The 10,278-nt window shown below is 36.1% G+C and overlaps 1 pseudogene; it reads right to left on the bottom strand.

The window, feature by feature from the left end:
- Positions 8,449–10,278, bottom strand: LOC104789262 (annotated as a pseudogene).

The following is a 10,278-nucleotide window of genomic DNA, read 5'->3' as shown; positions in this document are numbered from 1 at the left end:
AGGATAAGGAGTGATAAGCTTTTTGGTGGATGGTGAAGTAGATGTGGAAGATGTAGGAGAAGTAGAAGATGAAATGTGAAATAGAGAACAGTGATAGTCAGAGAGATAACCTGGTGCTCTAGAGGTTCGCCGTGGCCTGCCATTTGATGGTGAAATAGTGGTCGTCTCGGTAGTCACAGTCTCATTAACAGGCGAGTCACCAGTAGATGCATACGATGGAGATGCATGAGATGTGGATGAATTAGATGTAGGATTATGAAAATAGTCGATGCTATGAGGTATATCTAAAGGTAATACAGTCATGTCAAAAGGGTCAGTTGACCGGAAAACAGATTTATTTTCGATAAAGGGGAAAAAGTTTTCGTGAAACACAACATTGCGAGAAATAGAAATCAGATTATTATCTAGATGCAAGACCTTTTAACCTTTGTAGCCAAAAGAATACCCTAAAAAGACACATTTATCAGCTCGTGGACTAAACTTGTGGCGATCTTTAGAGAGGGTAGAAACATAGCAAAGACAGCCAAAAGTTCGTAAAAAAGAATAATCCGGTTTCTTGTTATTAAGAAGTTCATAAGGAGTGCGATTTTGTAATAAAGGAGAAGGTGTCCTATTAATAAGAAACACAGCAGTGAGGAGGCAATCTGTCCAGTATTCTAAAGGTATCCTAGATTGAAAAAGAAGAGCTTGAGCAACATTCAAAATATGTTGGTGTTTGCATTCAACAACAGAGTTCTGCTGAGGTGTATAAGCACATGAAAACTGATGTATCATACCATGCGTCTTAACTAGATCAGTAAAAGCAAGTTCCGGGACATTATCAGTCCTAATTTTCTTAATATTCGTTCCATATTGAGTAGAAACATGTTGTATAAAAGATGGAAAAACAGTAATGACATCATTTTTATTTCTTAAAAGATATACCCAAGTTGCTCTAGTACAGTCATCAACAATAGTAAGAAAATATCTAAAACCCTCTATAGACTCAACAGAGAAAGGACCCCAAACATCTAGATGGATCAAATCAAAAGGAGTAGAAGATAGATGATTATTTGAAATGAAAGGCAACCTTTTCTGCTTAGCTAGAGGACATACATCACATGGTGTATTACACTTAAGACTAGTAGAAGGTAATGTACCAGAAAGAAGCTTTAACTTGTCCGAGGATGGATGTCCAAGGCGTTGATGCCAAAGATGCCCATCAACTTCCAAGGATCCAGAGAAATGCGAAGATGCGGATGATGATGCAGTAGATGAAGACGTAAGAGCTGACGATGATTGAAGATGGAGAATGTAAAGATTATGCAACATGAACCCTTTACCAATCATCAAGCCCTGAATAGACTCCTGAAGATAACATGAATCAGGATAAAAATGAGCAGAGCCTTGGTTATGTTGTAAAAGACTACTAATAGAAATGAGATTGAACTTAAAAGATGGGACATGAAGAACATTATGCAAGATGAGTGTTTTTGTCAACTGTACAGTTCCACAATGTGTCATTTGGTAATGAGACTGTAACTCCAATGAGGAATGTCAAGTCAGAGCAAACATGACTAGTTGCTCCAGTGTCTATAATTCAACTACCATGAGGAATGTGTTTGGACAGAGAAGATAAACATTGATGCTGAAAAGTAAGGCGGTTGTTCTCAAAACGAAGAGAGAAAGATGGAAAAATAGAAGGAAATGCGAAAGAAGAATTACCAGAAGAAGATTGTATAGCCATAGCACCATGATCGGTGATAGATGAGACTTGAGAAGATGAAGCTGGACTCTCTGAAGGTTTAACCTGAGCATGCAGTTGCTGAAGAAGAGCCTGTATCTGATCACCAGTGAGAGTGGTAACATCAAGATTGACATTCAATTGTGATGGAACTTGTTGTTGTGGATAAGGCGAAGGCTGCTCAGTGATGATGTTAGCAACAGCATGTGTCTGAGGACGAAGATGATTAGAAGATTGTCCTCGAGATTGAGTCGCCGGAGCAGCAGGATGTTGAGAAGCTGGATAGCTAGCAAATGTGCTCTTAAAGCCTGGTATATAACCTGGTGGATAACCATGCAACTTAAAACATTTCTGCACCATATGTCCAGTTTGACCACAGTGAGTACATACAGGCCGAGAACCCTTAGGTCGATAGTTATTTTGAACCGTAGCATAGGCAACATTGTCATACGGTCCTTGATAAGAAGCATTCTCTTGAATGGGAGCCGAGGGAGCCAAGGTCTGAAAGATCATGTTAGCAGGCTTTGGTTTAACAGTCTTTTGTCGTTCATCAGATGTGACCATATTAAAAGCTTCCTCAATACTTGGAATCGGCTTCAACATCAGAATATGTCGACGAGTAGAATCATACGACTCATTAAGCCCCATCAAGAACTTAGTCACTCTACTTCGTTCTTGAAGTTTCTCCCACAAAGCAGCTGCATTGCACTCACACTTCCCACACGTACACACTGGCAGTTCTACATAGTTCTTATACTCTTCCCATAATAAAGTCACCAATAGAGTATAGTAAGAAGTAACATCTAGCGATCCTTGCTGAATCGAATTCAACTTCTGCTCTATTTCAAAGACCCTCGGAGCATCATCTTGTTTAAAGCAAGACATTAGATTCTTCCAAATACCTTCTGCGGTAGAGATAAACAATAGGCTCGCTCCAATTTTTTTATCAACTGAGTTAATGATCCAAGTTGAAACAATATCATTGCAACGCGACCAAGAACCAAAATCACGATGATCATCAGGAAGTTTCTTGATCGTTCCATCTATAAAACCTAGTTTGTTCCGAACATTAAGAGCAACTAGAACTGACCTTTGCCAAGAGTAGAAATCAGCTCCAGACGTGAGACGATCGGATACGATACTCATCCCCGCATGATCTGAGCTGTGTAGAGAGAAAGGATTCTCTTAATGATCTATTATAGTCGCTGGAGCTTGATTCGCAACCGGAGGCATGATTCGAATTAGAGATTAGATCGTGCGATAGGAAGCAACAACCCAAACCTAATCAAGCGAGAACAACCCAATCAAACCAATTAAGACTCGGGTAAGCAAATACGAACAGAGAACGAGAACGATTCCAACAAGATTCGCAACAAAAGAGGAGAGAATGTGAAGATTTGAGGCGCTCATCGAAAAAGAACAAGAAAATCTCCAACAAATCAAGTCGATTCAATGGGAGTACGAATGATCGGAGTTCAAACGAAGAAGAGAGAGAACAAATTGAAGAGAAGATCGAAAGCGAAGCTCAAAAACGGCATCAATGGAGTTCAAAAAAGTTTGTTACACGGAAGAGAGAATGAGAAATTTTATTTTGCTCTGATACCATATTAACTTTGGATAAAAGATATTTCTCATTAATGAATCAGAAAGTATACAAAGAGTATTTATACTCTATACAATAAGTGTAGTTAGTTAGGAAGCTAAAGGAGACTTCTCTATACTAATACACTATAATAAATCTTATACAATAATAACTCAATAAATTCTCCAATTGCTCTTGCACCGGGATTGTTCAACCTGGAATGTTGATGGCATGCCGCTCTAAGCATCTTTTACTTTTTAATGTAATCGTCTCACTTATAAAATATAAAAGACATTTTAGCAAAAAAATCGGTGGAAGAATCGAGTAGCATATGAGTAGATTGAAGAGGGACAGATAAGAGTGTAGTTTGCAGTGCCAGCCCGTCCATAAGGCAGCCAAAGCATTCGCTTTAGGCCACATCCTATATTCTAAATTTTTGTGTTGATTTTTTAAAAATTTCTCTTAGCAGAATGGTTATGTAGCCTCGAAATGCATCCAAGTTAGTGGGTTCTAACACTCAAATAGGCACTATTATTAATTTTTCTTTTGCTTTTTAAACTTCTATATTACATTATTTACAGTTCATAAATTTAGAAAACACTACGTATAAAAATTGCTTTAGGCCTCTATTTTCTTAGGACCGGCCCTGGTAGTTTGTTATCACGTGTTATGTATTTCTTTTGTATTTTAACCAACTCTTTGTAGTTATATATAGATGTACAAATCAAAGATTTTTTTTAACCAACTCTTTGTAGTTATATGTAGATATACAAATTAAAGACAAAAAATCCAAATCGTTTGCTAGGTGTTTCGATTTCATATTATGTAGGGACCAAATGAACGCTTGTTGCCTGATTTGTGTATTGAATTTTCTATTAAGGAAACAAAAAATTGTTGTATAATTTAATTGAACAAAAATAATGAAATGTGAAATAGTGAAAGAAATGGAATTGTGTTTATGTACTTTACCAACAGTTGACGATTCATTTATTTTTGCGACGCAATAGATTATAAGATTATTACTCTTTAAATCTGAAGAAACACAAGCTAAAGTAATCAGCTGACGACAAANAAAAAAAAAAAAAAAGTAATCAGCTACGGTGTTAAGAGCGCTAAGCTTCATGTAAGTCACAAGGTCCAACCATATTACATTTATCTGCATATGACATACTATGATACCATTTTTTGGGGTAGGGCTGCTGAGAGAATTAATACGCAAATTGCTTAGTTTTTTGAACTGGACCGATTACGAAGTTGAGACAGACAAGCAGAGCAACCATTGCAGTCCAGATGGTAATGAGAACAATAGTTGAGGAATGAAGAAGATGACGGCCACCACACTGTTCAACCTCAGATCATTGGAGAAGCTACCATGTCCACTGCGATGCGATCAAGACACAATCTATGATTTGGTAGACACTTAGAAAATAGTATATCGCAAAACCAACAACCATTATAATAAACATTTTCTAATTTCGATGATGATAATGATTAATAAATGACAGCTTCTTACATTATGTATACCAAGAAAATGAATTTCATTCGTAATCCTGTTTTTCATGCATGCGTATTTTTTGTTAATTCACAACTCTAATTGATTATTAATTGAAAAATCCTTATTGTAATGTCATCTTCTTAAGTTGTTTATGAACACGATATAAGAATTGGAAGACAGTTTGAATTATATATCACGAAATTAAACCAACAACCAAAAATAGGTTGACCCAAAGGTAGGGTTTATGTGTTGTTTACCAGTCATGAACAAGCTAGAACAAAGCAAGAGGGATTCTTAACACATATTGTATTTGTTGCTCTCAATTGAACAGAGGACGCGCACCTGGGTCGATCGATTGTAAATTTAACAACAAAAGTTGTAATCTTAGAGAGGATATATCCATATATTTGTTGTGTAACTACTACATAAAACAATAAAACACAACGAACTTATTTTTCTACAGAATTTGATTGATGACACAATGCAATGCAATTCATTTTTTTTTTTGAAGGAAACAATATAAGTGATATCGAAATACTTAAAAACTAAAAAAAAATAATGATAAAAAATTGATATCATTGTTATTAGTATTACTAACTTTAGAATAATAACCAGGTGTGAATTATTAGGATTTAAGTTTTGAACCAAAAAAAAAAAAAAAAACATTTTTTGTGGTTGGGCATGTCCCTCTTGCTTTGTGGTGTAATTTTGGGATACTAGTGTTACAATATGGGTCAATTTTTGAGTAGTCATCAAAAGCCACTAAGCCAGTCCGACGTAGCAGTAGTAGATTAGAGTCATCACAAGGTAGTTCACAAAACGACGCAGTGCTTAGCTTCTCATTAGTGTCCATAAAACAAGCAATCAAATCCGCCTCTTCTATGGTTTATCAGCATCATCCTCTCTTTATAATTGGCTTCTCTTGGTTGTTCAGACAATATCACCATCTTAATCCTGCGAGTCTGTATTTTCTCGTGGTGATATAAGCAGCAAGCTTGTTAAGGAGACGTGCACAGACAATGGAGGAAAACGAAGATGAAAAAGTAGTGCTCGGTGTCTTGTTGGAGACGGGACGTCATTGAGGAGGAGGTGGCTTCATCAACGGTGAGGATTGTCGTCTCATGAGTCATTGGATCGATTCTCCCTTTAGTGTTCACCGCATGGTGAAGAAACAGAGTGTTTGTAAGACTTACAAGCTGTGTCTGAACATGTCTGAAGGTCTTCAACGAAGCGGGAAAATGTCAAGTGGCATCTGCCAGCAGAGCACATTGGAGACAGTGCAACACATCGAGTATGGAGATGGGAAGCATGGGCGAAAAAGGTGTCAGCCTAAAAAATGTTTGTTGGAAGCTATAAATGGGTTGTTAAAGTCAACATGATGATGGGGAACTTCTAAGAACCTACTGGATAAAGAGAGGTGCTGTGAAGGACATGAAGCATTGTAGGATTCGCTGGACAAAGAAGAGTATGGTGAAGATTGTTGAAGCCTATATAAGTGAAGAAAGTCATCTTATTAGGGTTAGCACTTTTAAGGGTAGAAAAGTGTGAGTCTAGAAAGCAAGAGAAAAATATATTGTTTGAGTGGTTTCGTTGGTGAGTGAATAAACGAGTGAGCATAGCTTTTGCTTTGCAGGTAAAGTTGGATAGATTAGGATCGTTTCAGTGGCAAATCACATGTTGTGGTGTTACATGAAACTAATCAAACAAACTTGTAAGATAGTTGTTCGAGGAATGTCTAATAAAGCTCAGTTTACTTATATCTTTAGTATTCTTGTATTAGTATGCAAGGTTCTAGTTATTTCACATGACTCTTACTCGCAGATGGATATCAAAGGCATTGGAACATGGCCTTTCCAATCTTGATCTTCGCATCAATATGCCTTTGATGCACAAGCCACCATCTCTTCTTACTAGCACCTCTGCTGAAGAGTCTCATGAGTCATTGGATCGATTCTTCCTTTAGCGAGTCTTTTCTTAAGACATGATTTCCAAACTTCCAATTCCAATGGTTCTTATGTCATGGTCTGTTCGGTTCGGTTTGGTATTTGCTTTAATATATTACTGCCCACCTTTGTATTTAATTATGTATCATCATCAATTTAAAAGAAAGGACAATATTTCTATAATAATGTAACGCTGCATAATTCTATTATTGGGTTTAGCATTTAATCACTTTACCTGTTTCCAAAAAGAGCATGGAACTTGATGATTTCGTTTTCCTCCGAGGAGTGAACTTGGTTCTTTTAGTCCCAGGCCTCTAATAATTCCGCCACCTTAATCTACAACGACTTCTTCCACATCTTTGCATGCTTTTTTTTTCTATGAATCTAGATAATAATAACGATCTATTTAAATGCCAATGAGATTTTTAGATTCTCATTGTACTTTTTGTTAAAAAATTGCGTCAGTTTATTGTAGAGTTATAGAGTTGTGTTCTTTCAATATATATTATTTACATTTTTTCATGATATAACTTTTCATTTAAGAACTAGCAATTGACCCGCGCTACACGCGGTAGTTAGCGTGTATTTTGGATTTTGTTTTGATTTTGGTTTGTTAGTTTTTTTTGTTGGATATTTTATATACAAATATGTTTTGCAGTAAGTATAATTTAGTATGCTGTTTTATCTATAATAACTTTAGATCATTTTCTGTATGTTGTTAGTTTTCCAGATTTTTCAAGTGACTGGTATAAATCTCTTAAACTCAAGAGAATCACTTTCTCTCTTCTGTGAAACTCTAAAGTATTATTTTATATTTAGTATATCATGGTAGATGGAATTAATTTAAATATATATATATATATATATATATGTATGAAATAGTTGGAAACTGAAATGAAAGAGATAAATACATAAGTTTTAAATAGAATTGCAGAAACTGAACCTTTGCATGCCATTTTCTATAATTGTTGAAAGGTTTTTTTCTTTATTATTATTACGTCTTCTGTTTCTGACATTTGAAAGTGAATGCGAACCATTAAATATAATTATAATTATCCAATATTAAAATAAAAATTTGTATAGATATCAAATTTATTTTATTAAGCGATATATACTTATCTATTTCTTTTAATATTTTCACAATTAATTCTTTTATTTTCTGATATACACTCATCATATTTACATCTACTCTTTTTTCACATTTCATTATCTCATATCACTTATTGCTGAGATTCACTTATAGGTACAGTGTTCGATTCCCTACAAAATAAAATGTGCGATTCACTTATTGCTGAGAGTCACTTATAGGTACACTCTCCTTTCAACGGAAGTCGCACACCTAGGCCATGAGTCCTCTCTTAATCACTTATTTACTCTATGCAAGTCAGCATCCTTCAGCATTACCTCTTCCCTACCCTTTATCGTCTACCCTCTCACTCTCTGTACCAGACTATACTGCCAATGGAGCTACCAATGTGGTCCATGTGGAATTCTAATATTCTTGGGAAAAATGCCATTTCAGATGGCTTAGGCTGGGATTTAGTCTATCAATCATTCAATTGCCTCATCTGGTACCTTAGCAATGTGAACTGTCACCAGGAGTAAACATATGTATGAGATTGTTCCAAACTGTAAGTGTTGGGGATATGGAACCAAGCTTGGGTTTCAACCAAAGTGGTATGTTTTGATGGAATTCATAAGCCTGATGCTAAAATGGAACTTGGAAATTTCATTGTACTTTGGAGAATTTAAGACAAAACTTCTCTTTAAGGACATGTTTTAATCATTCTAACAGAGCTGGGTTCATTCACAAGCTTGGAAGATGGTCAAAACTCAACGAAAACGGCGAGCTTTATCTTCCTGCCCCAACCCCATAGACCTCTGTGCATTTTCAATGCCTTCAGGATCTGCATCAACCACACCAACCGTTTTTAACTACATACCAGCACAATAGATCAAGGGTCATTGACGGGGTGAAGGTAGAAAAAGATTGTCATCACAACTTTTATCACACATGTACACGACAAGAAAAAATTTGACTAAAGAGATGGTATTTGGAAAATCATGCTCACCAAAGAACTGAGTGAAAATGCGGGTGAAGAAGCTCAAGTTGCGAGAGACGTTGAATCCCATGGCAGGAGGAAGAGGCTTCACCAAAGTGTCTATAGTGAATACTCTTTGCAGGAACTGTAATAGAGAGGCAGACTGTACAGCTTAGGAAATGGTTTTTGAAGTTACAAAATTTTCCAGTCTGAGGTTACAATCTAAAAAACGAAAAATCAAAGCTATCCAGCAAACCTATGAACACCCTGTAAATGCGTAAAATATGTTTTCTGAATGTAAAGATGGTTCGAGATGCATGCAGTGTGTCATGATCCAGATTCTATTAGAAAGATACTCATTCATATATAAATAAGCAGAAAGGAATGAAAAAACCATTTGAAAAGAAGTAGCTCTAGAGTATCTCCCTAACCAAGATATAAGTAGTCTATACCTGATATGACCTTTAATAACAATAGAGAAGTTCACAAACCTGACCAAGCAACTATTCATAAACTCTCCAGCACTACCAAAGATAGTTTTTGTAACTAAAGTATGTCGCCAAGAAGAAGAAGGCTTACTACGAAACTACACAGTTTGGTTCCACTTAAGACCACAAGCTCTTAACATAATGCAACACATAAAAAATATGATGATCCTTTTAAAAAAATCTTACATTTAGAGATGTTAATTTGATATATGAGATTCTAACCAAGCTAGTATATGAACCATTTGCACTCAGTCCATTAAATTGAATTCGATACAATGTGTTCAAATCCGAAACTTTATGTAACAAAGAGAATTCAAAAATCCATTCTTTTCAGCTTCACATAAGGCTTAGACACAAAACTGTATCAAAGAGTTGCAGAAACATAAAGGATATATATTTTTCCAATTTCTCCAATACCCATTTCGTAAAATATGTGGGAAGATGTCACAGAGGCAAGGTCTCACTATTCACTACTAATTTCCCCCAAATTCCTAAAGGCAGATACAGAGAGGAGCAAATTCATTGTACGAAACCTAGAATTACAATTAATAGAGAGAGGGGGTTTAAGAGACCTGATAGTTGCGATTGAAGTTGTAACGAAGCTGAGGATTAATCTCAAGTAAATCATCATCATCATCGGCGAGACTACCTTTTTGGCACTGCGGCTAGGGACGTGCATCTTCGACATACCATCAGAATCCTTTGTGACCTTAAGCTTTGCGCCGCTAAACTTGTCAGAGTCACCATCGTCGTCGCCTCTCCACGGCGCTTTTGATAACAATTTCTTCTTTACTCAAGATTCATGAACCCGACGATTTGTTGGTCAAGTCGACCAAGTTTGAGGTCAGCGAAAGGAAGGAAAGCATAATTCATATTTTTGAAAATGGAATTATAAGTTGACAAAATGTAAATTGCAAGAGATTGCTATAAATAAGAGAAGGACTTACGAAGATTTAAGGAAGAAGTAGTGGTCTGCACATTAGATGCGAGAAGATGAAACAACAT

The sequence above is a fragment of the Camelina sativa genome, chromosome 5 (assembly GCF_000633955.1).
Source record: "Camelina sativa cultivar DH55 chromosome 5, Cs, whole genome shotgun sequence".
NCBI lineage: Eukaryota > Viridiplantae > Streptophyta > Magnoliopsida > Brassicales > Brassicaceae > Camelina > Camelina sativa.
This window is presented reverse-complemented; position numbering and strand designations above follow the sequence as displayed.